Source organism: Cricetulus griseus, chromosome X (assembly GCF_003668045.3).
Source record: "Cricetulus griseus strain 17A/GY chromosome X, alternate assembly CriGri-PICRH-1.0, whole genome shotgun sequence".
NCBI classification, from domain to species: Eukaryota; Metazoa; Chordata; class Mammalia; order Rodentia; family Cricetidae; genus Cricetulus; species Cricetulus griseus.
This window is the reverse complement of record NC_048604.1, coordinates 114,498,769-114,511,908: the sequence shown is the minus strand read 5'-3', so window position 1 is coordinate 114,511,908 and position 13,140 is coordinate 114,498,769. Positions and strand designations below refer to the sequence as shown.

Sequence of the window (13,140 nt, the reverse complement as noted above, 5' to 3'; positions counted from 1 at the left end):
ATTCAGTGTCTTCTTGTCGCCTCCCAGGGCAACAGATACACTGCAGACAAAACATCTACACTCATAAAATGAACAAATAATTTCAGCAAGTGAGTTGGACCTGGTAAAAATATCTGTCATGCAAGCTGGACCTGAGCTTGATCTCAGTGAAAGGAGAAAACTGACTCCACTCTCAAAAGTTGTCCTCTGCCAGGCAGTGGTGGTGCACGCCTTTAATCCCAGCACTTGGGAGGCAGAGGCAGGTGGATCTCTTTAGTTCAAGACCAGTCTGGTCTACAAGAGCTAGTTCCAGGACACCCAAGGCCACAAAAAGAAACCCCTTGACCCCCTCTCTCAGGAAAAAACAAACAAACAAACAAACAAAAAAAGAGCTACCATGTCCATCCTGAGAGTTTTCTTGACATTGTTGAGAACAGTGTGTCTGAAATACAATTTAAAATGAAAGAGCACAGGTCTAAGAGAATGAAAAAGATTACCAGATGCACTGTGTACCAAACCTTAGTGCAAATCCGTAATGCCAGCTTCTTTAAAGGGCTGCAATTTGGACTTTTGTTAGATGGGATTCGAACTTACTTTCACCAATAGCAACGAAAGCACTGGATCGGAAACACAGACTGACATCCCTAGAGTGTCTGCGCAGGTACAGAACCAGTAGCCAATAGGAACATGAGCTGGAGGTCTTAGCCACTTAGAGTGCCAGAAAATCTCAGTACCTAGAAAGAGTTCAAAGTATATAATCTCAGGGTGGTGAATGAGAACTCAGATCTGTTTGTTCCCACCCTACCAAAAATCCTGCCAATTAAAGTCCAAGCAGAGGTTCCCTGGCAAGTGTCTAAGGTCATGGTGACAGTAACCTCCTGGCAGCCTGAGGCACCAGTGGCAGTGGGGTCAGCCCTGGGCCCAGGAGTCCCTGCGATGCCATCTTTAATAAAAAAAAAAAAAAAACCAACATGGGGCTGGAGAGATGGCCCAGCAGGCTGGCCTCTGTGAGTTCGAGGCCAGCCTGGCCTACAGAGGAAGTTCCAGGACAACCTCCAAAGCAATACTGAGAAACCCTGTCTCGAAAAACCAAAACAACAAAACTTAGAGAGCTAAAGGAGTTGCTGCATGCTTGTAATCACAGCACTTAGGAAACTGAGGTACAAGGATTTTGAGTTCAAGTCTAATCAGGAACACACAGAAAGACTCAGTGTTTTAAAAATAAACAAGGTCTGGAGAGATGGCTCAGAGGTTAAGAGCACTGGCTCCACTTCCAGAGGTCCTGAGTTCAACTCTCAGCTATCACATGCTGGCTCACAACCATCTATAATGAGATCTGATGCCCTCTTCTGGCCTGCAGATATACATGCAGGCAGAACACTATACATAAGAAATGAATAAATCTTTAAAAAAAAAACAAAACAAATGGTGGAGTATGCCGTTAATCCCAGCATTTGGAAGACAGATGTATGTCAGCCTGGTCTACATAGTGAATTTCAGGCTCGCCTGAGCTGTATAGCAAGACCTTGTCTGTCTCTGGTAAAAAGAAAAGAGAAAAGTACTTCCTACTGGCTAATTATTAAACATATTCTCAAAACAGGCAGAGTGGCAAATGGCTATAATCACAGCATTTTGGAGGTGGAGGCAGGAGGATCCAGAATTCAAAGTCAGTGGGGCATACCTTTAATCCTAGCGCTCGGGAGACAGAGGCAGGCTCCGTGGGCACCAGGAACACACGTAGTCCACAGACCCTAAGAAAAAATGCTTTGTTGGGCATGGTGGTGCATGCCTTTAATCCTAGCACTTGGGAGGTGGAAGCAGGATGATCTCTGTGAGCTCAAGGCCAGCCTGGTCTACAGAGTGAGTTCCAGAATTGCCAGGGCTACACAGAGGAAAAACCTGTCTCACAAAAAAAGGGAATAGTTTCCCCACTTGCTAGCATGTTTGAGGACCTAGGTTCAGTCTCTGGTGCCATAAGAAAGATAATAGTCTGTTAGATTTCAGTGGCTTCTGCTTTGCTATTAGTTATCTGCAACTCCAACTGGACAATGACAGTGGTCTGTATCTAGCATGGCTGCCCCTCTGGACAGGCCATGAGTTCTCCATGATGCCTGAGTGAGTTCACTGCTGGGTGGCCTTCCTTCACAAAAGCACGAGACTCTGCAGTCACCCTGACTGTCTCTGGCTCTTTCTTCATCTTCTATCAGCTGATCTCTCTGCAAGCATGAAAAACTCAAGAGACGAGTGTGAGCAGATAGATGTTTCTCTAATTCCACCGAGGGGTTCAGCAATCACCCCATCTTCCTCATGCTGTGTATGGCCTAGTAGCTCTTTGGCAAATGTCTCTCCCATAAACCCCCAGCTACTTCATACTGCCTTGACCTTCAGAACCTTATTTGCCAGCTGAGCCTACCTAACTGTTCAGCCTGCATATGACTAGTGAGTAATATCTCCACTTAGCATTGTGGATGGTAAGGCGGGTGAAATGGCACAGTAGGTCCAAATGCGTGCTGTGCAAGCCTGACAACCTGACTTCTGTTTCCAGAATGCACTTAAATGTGGAAGGGGAGAAACCACTCCACAGAGTTGGCCTCTGACCATCACATATTTCCATATTTACATATCATGCACACATGAGTAATAATAAATACATTTAAAGCTATGAATGACAGTAGTAATGGCTTAGATTCCCACATAACAATCAGGCCATATGGTGGCCAGACATGATAGTGGGTTTCTTTAATCCCAGCACTTGGGAGGCAGAGACAGGCCAGTCTCTGTGAGTTTCAGGCCAGCCTGGACTACATAGTGAGTTCCAGGGCAACCAGAGCTACACAACGAGACCCCCCCCATGTAAAAAAACAAATAACCCACCCAAAATAATGGGGCCATGTTCATATTAATAAGAATTTTCAAATAAAGCATGTGTTAACTCAAGCTTTCACATGTGAGAAAGAGCATGTTGTACTTATCTTTCTTTACCTGGCAGAATGGCCTCCAGTTCCATCCATTTTGCTGCAAATGATGTGATTTCATTCTTCTTTCGGACTGAATAGTATTCCATTTCATTCTTCTTCATAGCTGAACAGCACATTCACTATGTCATAATACATATGCACAAATCATATGTTAATAAAAAATGAATTTTTGGCAATACAAGGAATTGAACATACAGTAGGCATGCTCCCTACCTTCATCCATGATCCCTGTATAGTATCTAAAGTTCACAATGTACCCTGTAAAGAGGTATTTTGTTTCATTTTTAAGATAGACTCTCTGTGATCCAGGCTATCTAATTTAGAATTCTCTATATATATCACAGGCAGTCTTCCAATTTATGACTCTCCTACCTCAGCCTCCTTCTGGCCTCTACAGGTACCAGACATGAATGCAATATACATACATACATGTAGGCAAAACACTCACACATTAATTGTTTTTAAAGTTCAATATGTACAACTATCATCTGGATGGGTCCTAAATGGAATCATAATTACCCTTTTTGTTTTATTACACATGTGTCTGGGGTGACACTCAAGACCCTGGGCAAGCACTCTAACACTGGGCTTCAGAACAGTCCCTGCAGTGTTCTCTCTTTTATTTTAAAATGTATTTTTATTTTATGTGTATAAGCGTGTGCCTCCATGTATGTGTGCACTGCGTGTTATGCTATACACATGCCCAGAAATCAGAAGAGGGCATTGGATCCTCTGAACTGGACTTATAGACAACTGTAAGCTGCCATGTGGGTTCTGGGAACTGAACAGCACATTAATAGTGTCACAGTAAACATGTGCAAATCATACGTTAATGAAAAAATGATGCTCCTTTGCAAGAGCAGCAAATTCTCTTAAGAACTGAGCCATCTCTCCAGCCACCAGAGTGTCCTTATAAGAGGAAGGTGGAGTGATAGAGTCAGAACACTAGAAGACACACCCAGAGGAGAAGGCAGTGTGATCCTGGAGGCAGAGGTGGCAATAGCTAAGCCACATATCAAGAAAGGGTGGCAGCCATCAGAAGCTGGAAGAAGCAGGGAATGAATGTGCCCTGTAAATCCTGGGGATCAGCAGTCCACCTATCTTCCTTTTGCTTCTGCCGCTTCCCACCCTCCCCCAATCACTAACTGGGAGAGAAACAGCTTTCTGATGTCCCACCCTCCCCCAATCACTAACGGGGAGAGAAACAGCTTTCTGATGTTTTCCTAGTACCATCTGTCACCGATCTGCATACACAATAGATTGTCAACAAATAATGTTTAAACAGGAAGAAGCAGCCAGGCATGGTGGTGCACACCTGACATCCCAGCTACTTGGGAGGCTGAGTCAGCAGCCTCACTTGTGTCCAGGAAGAGTCCAAAAGCCTCTTGAGCAGCTGAATGGCAGTTGTGTATGCACTGGGTTTTCTTGCAGAATGGACAAGACGGTGGTGGTTGATATGGGACTCCGCCTGCAGGTGGCAGCAAAAGCATAGACTGGGAGACAGGAAAGCCACTTTTTCTTCCAGGGCAGGCAGGGTGGGATTTTCAGGCAGCTGAACTCAGGACAGGAACCTGGAAGGGCAGCCTTTGCTCCCTGGGAAAGGGGGACTCTGCTTGCTTTCTCTGCCAGGCCCCCTCATCCCTTACAGTGGCCTCTCAAGCTTCCAAGAGCACAGACTTCTTTTCTGTCCTTGAGCCACTTGGCCCCAGCAGTATGGGCTATATTCATGACCTTGCCTGGTTCCTTCATAGACCAACTGGAGAAGCAGGGACACCAAGAGGCCTAGGAACCAGTTCAAGATCATTCAGCATGACATCAGCAATGAAACTGAGGCAAGAAAATGGCACAGTGTCCCAGAAATGGGCTCAAAATGGACCCCTATCCCCGCTTTTGCCCATGTCTCCCTTGTACATAATCACAGTGACCCTTCTTCCTTATTTTGTTTTGTTTTTTTTTTTTTGAGACAGGAACTCTCTCTGTAGACCAGGCTGGCCTTTAATTTACAGAGATCCTCTTGTCTCTGCTTCCTGAGTGCTGGGATTAAAAGTGCGCACCACTCCCGGCCACCTTTTCAAAGACAAATAAAATGACTTTGATTCTATGAGGAAAGACAAATTCTTGACCTTGATGAGCAAGAGGAAGCACGAGCCAGGTGGCCTCCCGGCCTTCCCCCTTTAAGATTCAGTAGGCCTTCTTTGCCACAGATTCTAGGACCTCAGCCTCAGACAAAGCATGCTGTGTCATTTGAGATGGCTGGTCTCGACACTTTCTAGTATGGAAAAGGAAGAAAATAGCCTGCAGGAAGCAAGGGCTAGAACCTGAGGCACACAGCAACTGCAGTATCATAGCAGGGCTAGAACTAGGCTCGCCTTGCCTCTCAGTGCTTAGTGCTGTGAAGGGACCTAACACCACTCCCTACAGTCACTACCCAGTTCTCCAAAGAGATGGCTTACAATTGTTCTAAAGCAGACACAAGAACTTTGCTTCCTCTGGAAAGTTATTGATCTTTGGAGGGGAACACTTGATATACTTTTGGCCAACCTGATAGTAGAAGTAACCTATGGACTTGTAACCTCTCCTAAGAAACCCTTTGTCCTGAGAGCTTTCCTTTTGCTGTGTATAAGAATGTGAGGTCTGCAAGTACAGATTCTGTCTTGGATCAACCAGGAAAACAAAAATCTGTGGCTTTTTATTGGAGTTTGGGGGACGGAATCCAGTACATGCTAGGCAAATGCCCCACCATTGAGCTGCAGCCCCAGCCCTAAATGGCTGCATCCCCTTCTTAAGAGCTTCTAAATCTCTTTAAAACTAAAAAAAACAGGGCTAGAGAGATGGCTCAGTGGTTAAGAGGCCCTGTTCTCCCAGAGGCCCTGAGTTCAATTCCCGCAACCACATGGTGGCTCACAACCACCCTGAATGAGATCTGGTGCCCTCTGCTGGCATGCAAGCAGAAGACTATTTACATAATAAATAAATAAATAAAATCTTAAAAAAAAACCCACCATAGTTTTAAATTTATGTGTATTAGTATTTTGCTTGCATGTTTGTTTGTGTGCCATGTGTGTGCTTAGTGCCTGGTGCCAGAAAAGGTTGTCGGATCCTCCTGGGACTGGAATTACAGACAGTTGTAAGTCACCACATGGATACTGGGAATCAAACCACAGAAATCAAATAGAAGAGCAGCCAGTGCTCTTAACTGCTGAGCCATCTCTCCAGCCCCACATGCACATTCTTTTGTTTTGTTTTTGCCTTTTGGGACAGGGTTTCTTTGTGTAGCTTTGGAGTTTGTCTTGGAACTAGCTCTGTAGACAAGCCTGGCTTCAAACTTAGAGACCTGCCTGCCTATGTGTGGTGGGATTAAAGGTGTGCGCCACCAGCCGGCCTCCTGCATTCTTAAAGATGGTCAGGATGGAAGAAGGAAGGAAATGTCACTTCTCACAACATCATAGTTCAGTTCTCAACCTCAACTTTTCTGGTAATGGTAAGAGAAAGAGCCTTCTCACCTGAGGACGCTCTACTGTGACTTTGTTATTTGTGTGTAAGGAAGGCCACCTAACCAACAGAATCTCTCTCCCTCTCTCCCTCTCCCTCTCTCTCTCTCTCTCTCTCTCTCTCTCTCTCTCTCTCTCTCTCTCTCTCTCTCTCTCTCTGGTTTTTTTGAGACAGAGTTTCTCTGTAGGTTTGGAGACTGTCCTGGAACTCACTCTGTAGACCACACTGGTCTCGAACTCAGAGATCCGCCTGCCTTTGCCTCCCCAGTGCTGGGATTAAAGGCTTTCACCACCCCTGCCCAGATCACAGAATCTCTTAACTGGCCCTTGGGATGGCCCCGTTTATAGAAAGGAAACTCACTTACAAATGTCATCCAGCCTCTCTCTCTCTCCTTCACTTCCTCCTCTTCTCCCCCACCCTTCTCTCTGTGCCTGAGACAAGATCTTTGTAGCCCAGGCTGGCCTCAAAATCTATCTCGATGAACATGTGATCTTCCACCCCTCTAACCACCAAATACTGAGGTTTCAGGCCTGCAGCACAATACACAGCTTAAGTGTCTCTCCTCCAGGTGTTCTCAGATCCTGCTTTGGCTTAAGGGCATGTACTCTCTTGACTGGCAAAATGGCTCAGCTGGTAAATAGCTCACTGTACAAGCCTGATGATCAGAGTGCATATCCCCAGAACCCATGTAAAGGTAGAAGAAGAGAACTGGCTCCAAAGTTGTCCTCTGACCTCCACACAGTCACCGTGTCATGTGTGCCCCATCATCATACACACTATAATAACAAATACACACACACACACACACACACACACACACACACACACACACACACACACACACACTGGTTTTTTTAAGACAGGGTCTTCTCTGTGTAGCTCTGGCTGTCCTAGAACTCACTCTGTAGACCAGGCTGGCCTCAAACTCAGAGATTTACCTGCCTGTGCCTCTCAAGTGCTGGGACTAAAGGTGTGCACCACCACCACCTGGCAATAAATAAATTTTTTTAAAAATGGTGCTGGGAGGCAGTAGTGGTGCACACCTTTAGTCCAGCACTTGGGAGGCAGAGGCAGGTGGATCTCTGTGAGTTTGAGGCCAGCCTGGTCTACAGAGTGAGTTCCAGGACAGCCTCCAAAGCTACAAAGGGAAAACCTGTCTCGAAAAAAACAAAACAAAACAAACAAATAAAAAACAGGTGCCAGCCATGGTGGCACACACCTTTAATCCCAGCATTTGGAAGGATCTCTGAGTTCAAGGCCAGCCTGGTCTATACAGTGAGTTCCAGGACAGTCAGAGTAATGTAGAGAAACACTGTCTTGGAAAGAAAAAGAAACAGCAAGCACTCTTTGTGGGATTGAAATATACTCTGTAATAGAAAGACAACTCACAGAATGGAAGAAAGTATCTGCAAATCATATGTGGTGAGGGATGTATAACCAGAGTAGATAGAGAATTCTTGAAACTCAACACCAAAAAATTAACCAACCAAAATAGAAATGTGCAAAGGGGGCTGGGGACATGCTCATTCAGAGTAGTGCTTGTCTTGCAAGCTTGAGGACCTGAGTTCTATCCCCAGAGCCCATGTTAAAATGGGCATTGTGGCACAAAACATGCTTGCGATTGCAGTGATGGGGAGGAGCAGACAGGAGTGGCACCCGCCGGCATGAGAAGCACTGCTGGAGCTAACCACGGAGCCTGGCCTCTGGCCTCTACATGTGCGTGCACACATGTGTTTGCATACATGGGCACACACACACACATTAAAATAAAATGCAAAGACTTCAAAAGAGAAATAGACAAAGAATACATGTAGACATGCTCCCTCCACCTTTTTTTTTTTTTTTTTTTTGCCTTTTCCACACTGCCCTGGTCCATAGGTCATTGTTCTTTTTTTAAAAAAACTAAATTTATGATGGCATTGTTCTTGATTCCCATGGTAACTCAAAAAGATACTTACACAGTGTCCAGAGCCCTTGATGTCCTGCAGATGAAGGAGGACGATGTCAGCACATTCCTTGCTGTAGGAACCCACTTGGTGGCACCAACCTTGACTTTCAGGTGGAGCAGTACATCTATAAAAGGAAAAGTGATGCTATCTACATGATAATCTGAACATGACCCGGGAGAAGCTGTTGCTTGCAGCTCAGGCTATTGCTGCCATTGAGAACTGTGCTGATGTCAGCATCATCTTCTCCAGGAACACTGGCCAGCGAGCTGAGCTGAAATTTGCTGTTGCCACTGGAGCCACTCCAATTGCTGGCCATTTCATGCCTTGGACCTTCACTAACCAGATCCAAACAGCCTTCAGGGAGCCTTCTAGTGTTGACTGATCCCAGGACTGACACCTGGCCCCTCAGAGGCATCTTATGTCAACTGCCCGCCATTGCTCTGTGCAACACAGATTCTCCTCTGTGACACATGGACATTGCAATTCCATGCAACAACAAGGGAGCTCACTTGGTGGCTCTGACGAGGATAATGACCCAGGAAGTACTGAGCATGCGAGAGCACCCACGGGAGATTATTCTTGACCTACAGAGACCCAGAGGAGACTGAGAAGGAGGAACAAGCCACTGTTGAGAAAGCAGTGGACCAAGGAGGAATTTCGAGGTGAACAGACTGTACCAGCGCCTGAATTCACTGCTGCTCAGCTTGAGTTCACTGCTTCTCAGCCAGAAGGGGCAGAGTGGCCTGAGGGTGTGCAGGTGCTCTCCGTACCCATCCAGTAGATCCTACTGAAGATTGGAGTGCCCAGCCAGCCACTGAGGACTGGTCAACAGCTCCTACGTGCAGGCTACCAAGTGGGTTGGAGTTACCACTGACTGGTCCTGAGCTGCTCTGCAGACCCCTGAGCAAGGGGTGGTGGTGAAAGGAAAATAAAGTTCCTAACATGCACTGACTACTTAACCAGACTACCCAGGTTCAGTTCCCAGCCTCATCCAGAGTATCCAGGTTCAGTTCCCAGCCTCATTCATAGTACCCAGGGTCAGTTCCCAGCACCTATATGCTGGCTCACAGTCATTCATAACTCCAGTTGCAGGACATCTGACACCTCCTACTGACCTGCATGAGCACCAGACATGCAAGTTGTATACATACAGGCATGTATCATACACATAAAATAAACATATCTAAAAATAGTTTATCAGCACTCAGGATGCAGAGGCAGGTGGATCTCTGTGACTTTGAGACCAGCATAGTTGACTGAGCAAGTTCCAAGCCAGCAGGACTACATAGTGAGATCTTGTCTCAAAAAAATGTTTACACTTATTTATTTCTGTGTTTGTTTGTTTGTTTGAGGCAGGGTCTCAGACAAGCTAGGTAGACTCAAAAACACTAAATAGTCAAGGATGACCTTGAGCTCCTGACCCTCTATCAGTATTTAAATATTGCTGACCTCATTGTTTAAGTTGTGGGATATCGAGGGGGAACGTAGGCACGTCAGCACAACAGCACTTTACCTAGTGCCTTTCTCTACTGTTTGTGTCATAGCTGTGTCAGGTGAATAGTTGCCTATTTATTGTCCTCACTTGGTGATTAGCATGGCTTAATGAGATGCATATGAGTGCCAGGTTAACAAAGGGTGTGTCTGACTCACTGTTCTTTTGCTGTGAAGAAACACTATGACCTTGACAACTATTTTTGCTTGATTGTTTCTTTCCCAAGAAAGGGTTTCTCTGTGTGACAGTCCTGGCTGTCCTGGACCAGCTCTTGTAGACCAGGCTGGTCTTGAACTCACAGAGATCCGCCTGCCTCTGCCTCTGCCTCCCATGTGTTGGAATTAAAGGGGTGCACAGCCATGTCAGGCTATGGGGGCTATTTTTATTCAAACCATCATAGGTGAGCTTTGCCGGGTAGTTTTATGTGTCAGGTTGGCCTGGGATATCAGGTGCTCCAGTTAAACATTATTTCTGGGTGTGTCACATGATGTCTACACTGAGTGCCTGGAATGAACAATACAGATGGCCCTCCCTCTTGTGAATGGGCTTCAGCCAACCCACTGAGGGTCAGAATGGAACAAAAGGCAGAGGAAGGGGGATTTGCTCTTTCTGCTAGAGGGCTGGAGCTGGGGTATGTTCTCTTACCCTCAACTGAACTTCTATAATTGTCCCCCTGGCTCTCATAGGTCCCCAGCTTTCAGGTGGCTATTATGGGACCTCTCAGCTTCCATAACAACATGAGTTAGTTCCTTTAAATAAATCATATATTGGCTCTGTTTATTGGAAGAATCCTTACTAATACACGCAATAATTTTACTTATACCCCTGACACTAACCTAAGTGCACAAAGCAGTGGGCACAAGGCTGATAGGAGTGATGAGGAAACCTTATAAAAGGCAACAGATTTGTGTCTCAGTGATTAAGAGTGCTTGCTGCTCTTTAAGAGAACCCAACTTCAGATCCCAGCATCCGTGCCAGCCACAACTGCTTGTAACTCTGCCTCCAAGGGATTTGATGCCTTCTTTTAGTCTCCATGGGCACCTCCACATGTGGCATACAATACACACACATACATTTTAGAATTAATTTTTAGAAACGCCTAACAATGAAGAGAAAAATGAGTGGTAAAATCTTATAAACATCCACTTATAACTCAGGTATGGGGGACATGCCCTGTAATTCCAGCACTCGGGAAGCTGAGGCAGGAAGAATCACTCCCTGGCTAAGACCATTTTGAGTGGTTACATAAAGAACAACAAAAACAGTCATTTATAACCAATAACTAGTGCTGAGTGATATGGGTGATGGGGGGGTATTCTTACTGAACCCAGAGTGGCCACTAAGTACAATGCAAACATGGGTCCTGTGTGTACTTGCAGAGTGAGGTGCCCTTTACAAGACAAGCAAAGGAGAGCCAGTAACACAGACTGCACGCCTGCACATGCTCACAAACACACAGGGGAGTATCTAAGATGAAACGCCTGGAATTGACTCCAATCACGGTCATTTTGTGGATGGGCAGGGAATGACCTGCGTGGTCCATATACTAATAGGTAGCATTCACTCACATCTTTATTTTTCAGCGCTTGTAACCAAGCCCACAGCCTGGTATTGTCAAGGCAAGTGCCCTGTCACTGAGTCACTAAGCCACATCATCAAACCTTTTATTATTATTATTATTATTATTATTATTATTATTATTATTATTGGTTTCTTGAGACAGGGTTTCTCTATGTAGCTTCAGAGCCTGTCCTGGAACTTGCTTTGTAAACCTGGTTGGCCTCGAACTTACAGAGATCCACCTGTCTCTGCCTCCTGAGTGCTAGGGTTAAGGGCCTGCTGGCATTCAGCTTTTTTTTTTTAAAGATTTATTTATTTATTATATATACAGTGTTCTGTCTGCACGTATGCCTGGAGGCCAGAAGAGGGCACCAGATCTCATTACAGATGGTTGTGACTCACCATATGGTTACTGAGAATTGAACTCAGGACCTCTGGAACAGCAGCTAGTGCTCTTAACCTCTGAGCCATCTCTCCAGCTCTCCCTCTTTTTTTGAGACAGGTTTTCACTATGGAATTCACTCCATAGCCCAGGCTGATCTGCAACTCACAATTCTCCTGCCTTGCCTCCCAAAGGCTGGAATTACAGACCTGTACTGCCAGCCTAGCACTACAAAACTCTTTTTTTTGTTGTTGTTGTGCTGGGAATTGACCCCAGAACCAGGCAAACATGCTATTACTAAGCTATATCTCTCACATTTAATTGTGAGAGAGGATTTTTGATAACTTGCCCAGGATGGCCTGAAATTTAAAAAATATAAATTTTTATTTTATGTGTATGTGTGTTTTGTTAGCACATATGGCTATATGCCCGGTGCCCGAGGATACCAGAGGAAGGTGGGGACTAGAGTCACAGACATTGTGAGCTACCATGTTGGGACTGAAAATCAAACATGGTCCTCTGGAAAAAGAGCCAGTGCTTTCAAACACTGAGCCATCTCTCTGGCCCCCTAAAACTTTTGGTCCCCCTGCTCCAGCCTTCTAAGTGGCTAGGATTATAAGCCTCTGCCACTAGGCCTGTCTGAAAACATTTTTTTAAAAAAGGAAAACAATACTTTCAATAACACCAAGGCACACAGTGTTTATGTCTGGGGTAACCAGGGTGTGTCCAGAATGTCAAACTCACCTATACCTGGTCCAGATGTAACCCACAAGAGAGAATAGAGCTTGGCTCAGAGTGAGGCAAACAGTAGAGGTAAGGGAAGGGGACCAAGGGTGGGTAGGAACTGAGAGGGTCCTAATACAGCAAGACCCTGTTTCAAAAAAAAAATCTGGGTTATGGCTGGAGAGATGGGTCAGTAGTTAAGAGTACTTGCTGCTCTTCCGGAGAACCCAGGTTCAATTCCCAGTACTCGTGTAGCAGCTCACACCTGGTGGTAACTCCCATTGCAGGGGATCCAATGCCATCTTCTGGACTCTGCAACAGGAAGCATGTAGGTGGTGCAGACATACAAGCAGGCAAAACACCCATATCCATTAAAAAGAAGTCTTCGCTCAGAAACAGACCCACACCACATGAGAATGGCCATATTCTCTAACTCAGACACTGAAATGCTTCACACCCTGATCTCACACTCCAAGGAAGATCAAAGCTTTCTCACATGGTGATACTAGTCTCTTGACACTCGGGATAGGTGGCTCTTCTGTGCTGTGCTATTATGAATGAATGTTTAGCGGGATTTGACACACC

The 13,140-nt window shown here is 45.6% G+C and overlaps 1 pseudogene; it reads left to right on the top strand.

Annotated features, from left to right (window-relative positions):
* The first annotated feature begins 8,361 nt into the window (after positions 1–8,361).
* On the top strand, positions 8,362–9,282 carry LOC100768830 (annotated as a pseudogene).
* The last annotated feature ends 3,858 nt before the right edge of the window (positions 9,283–13,140 follow it).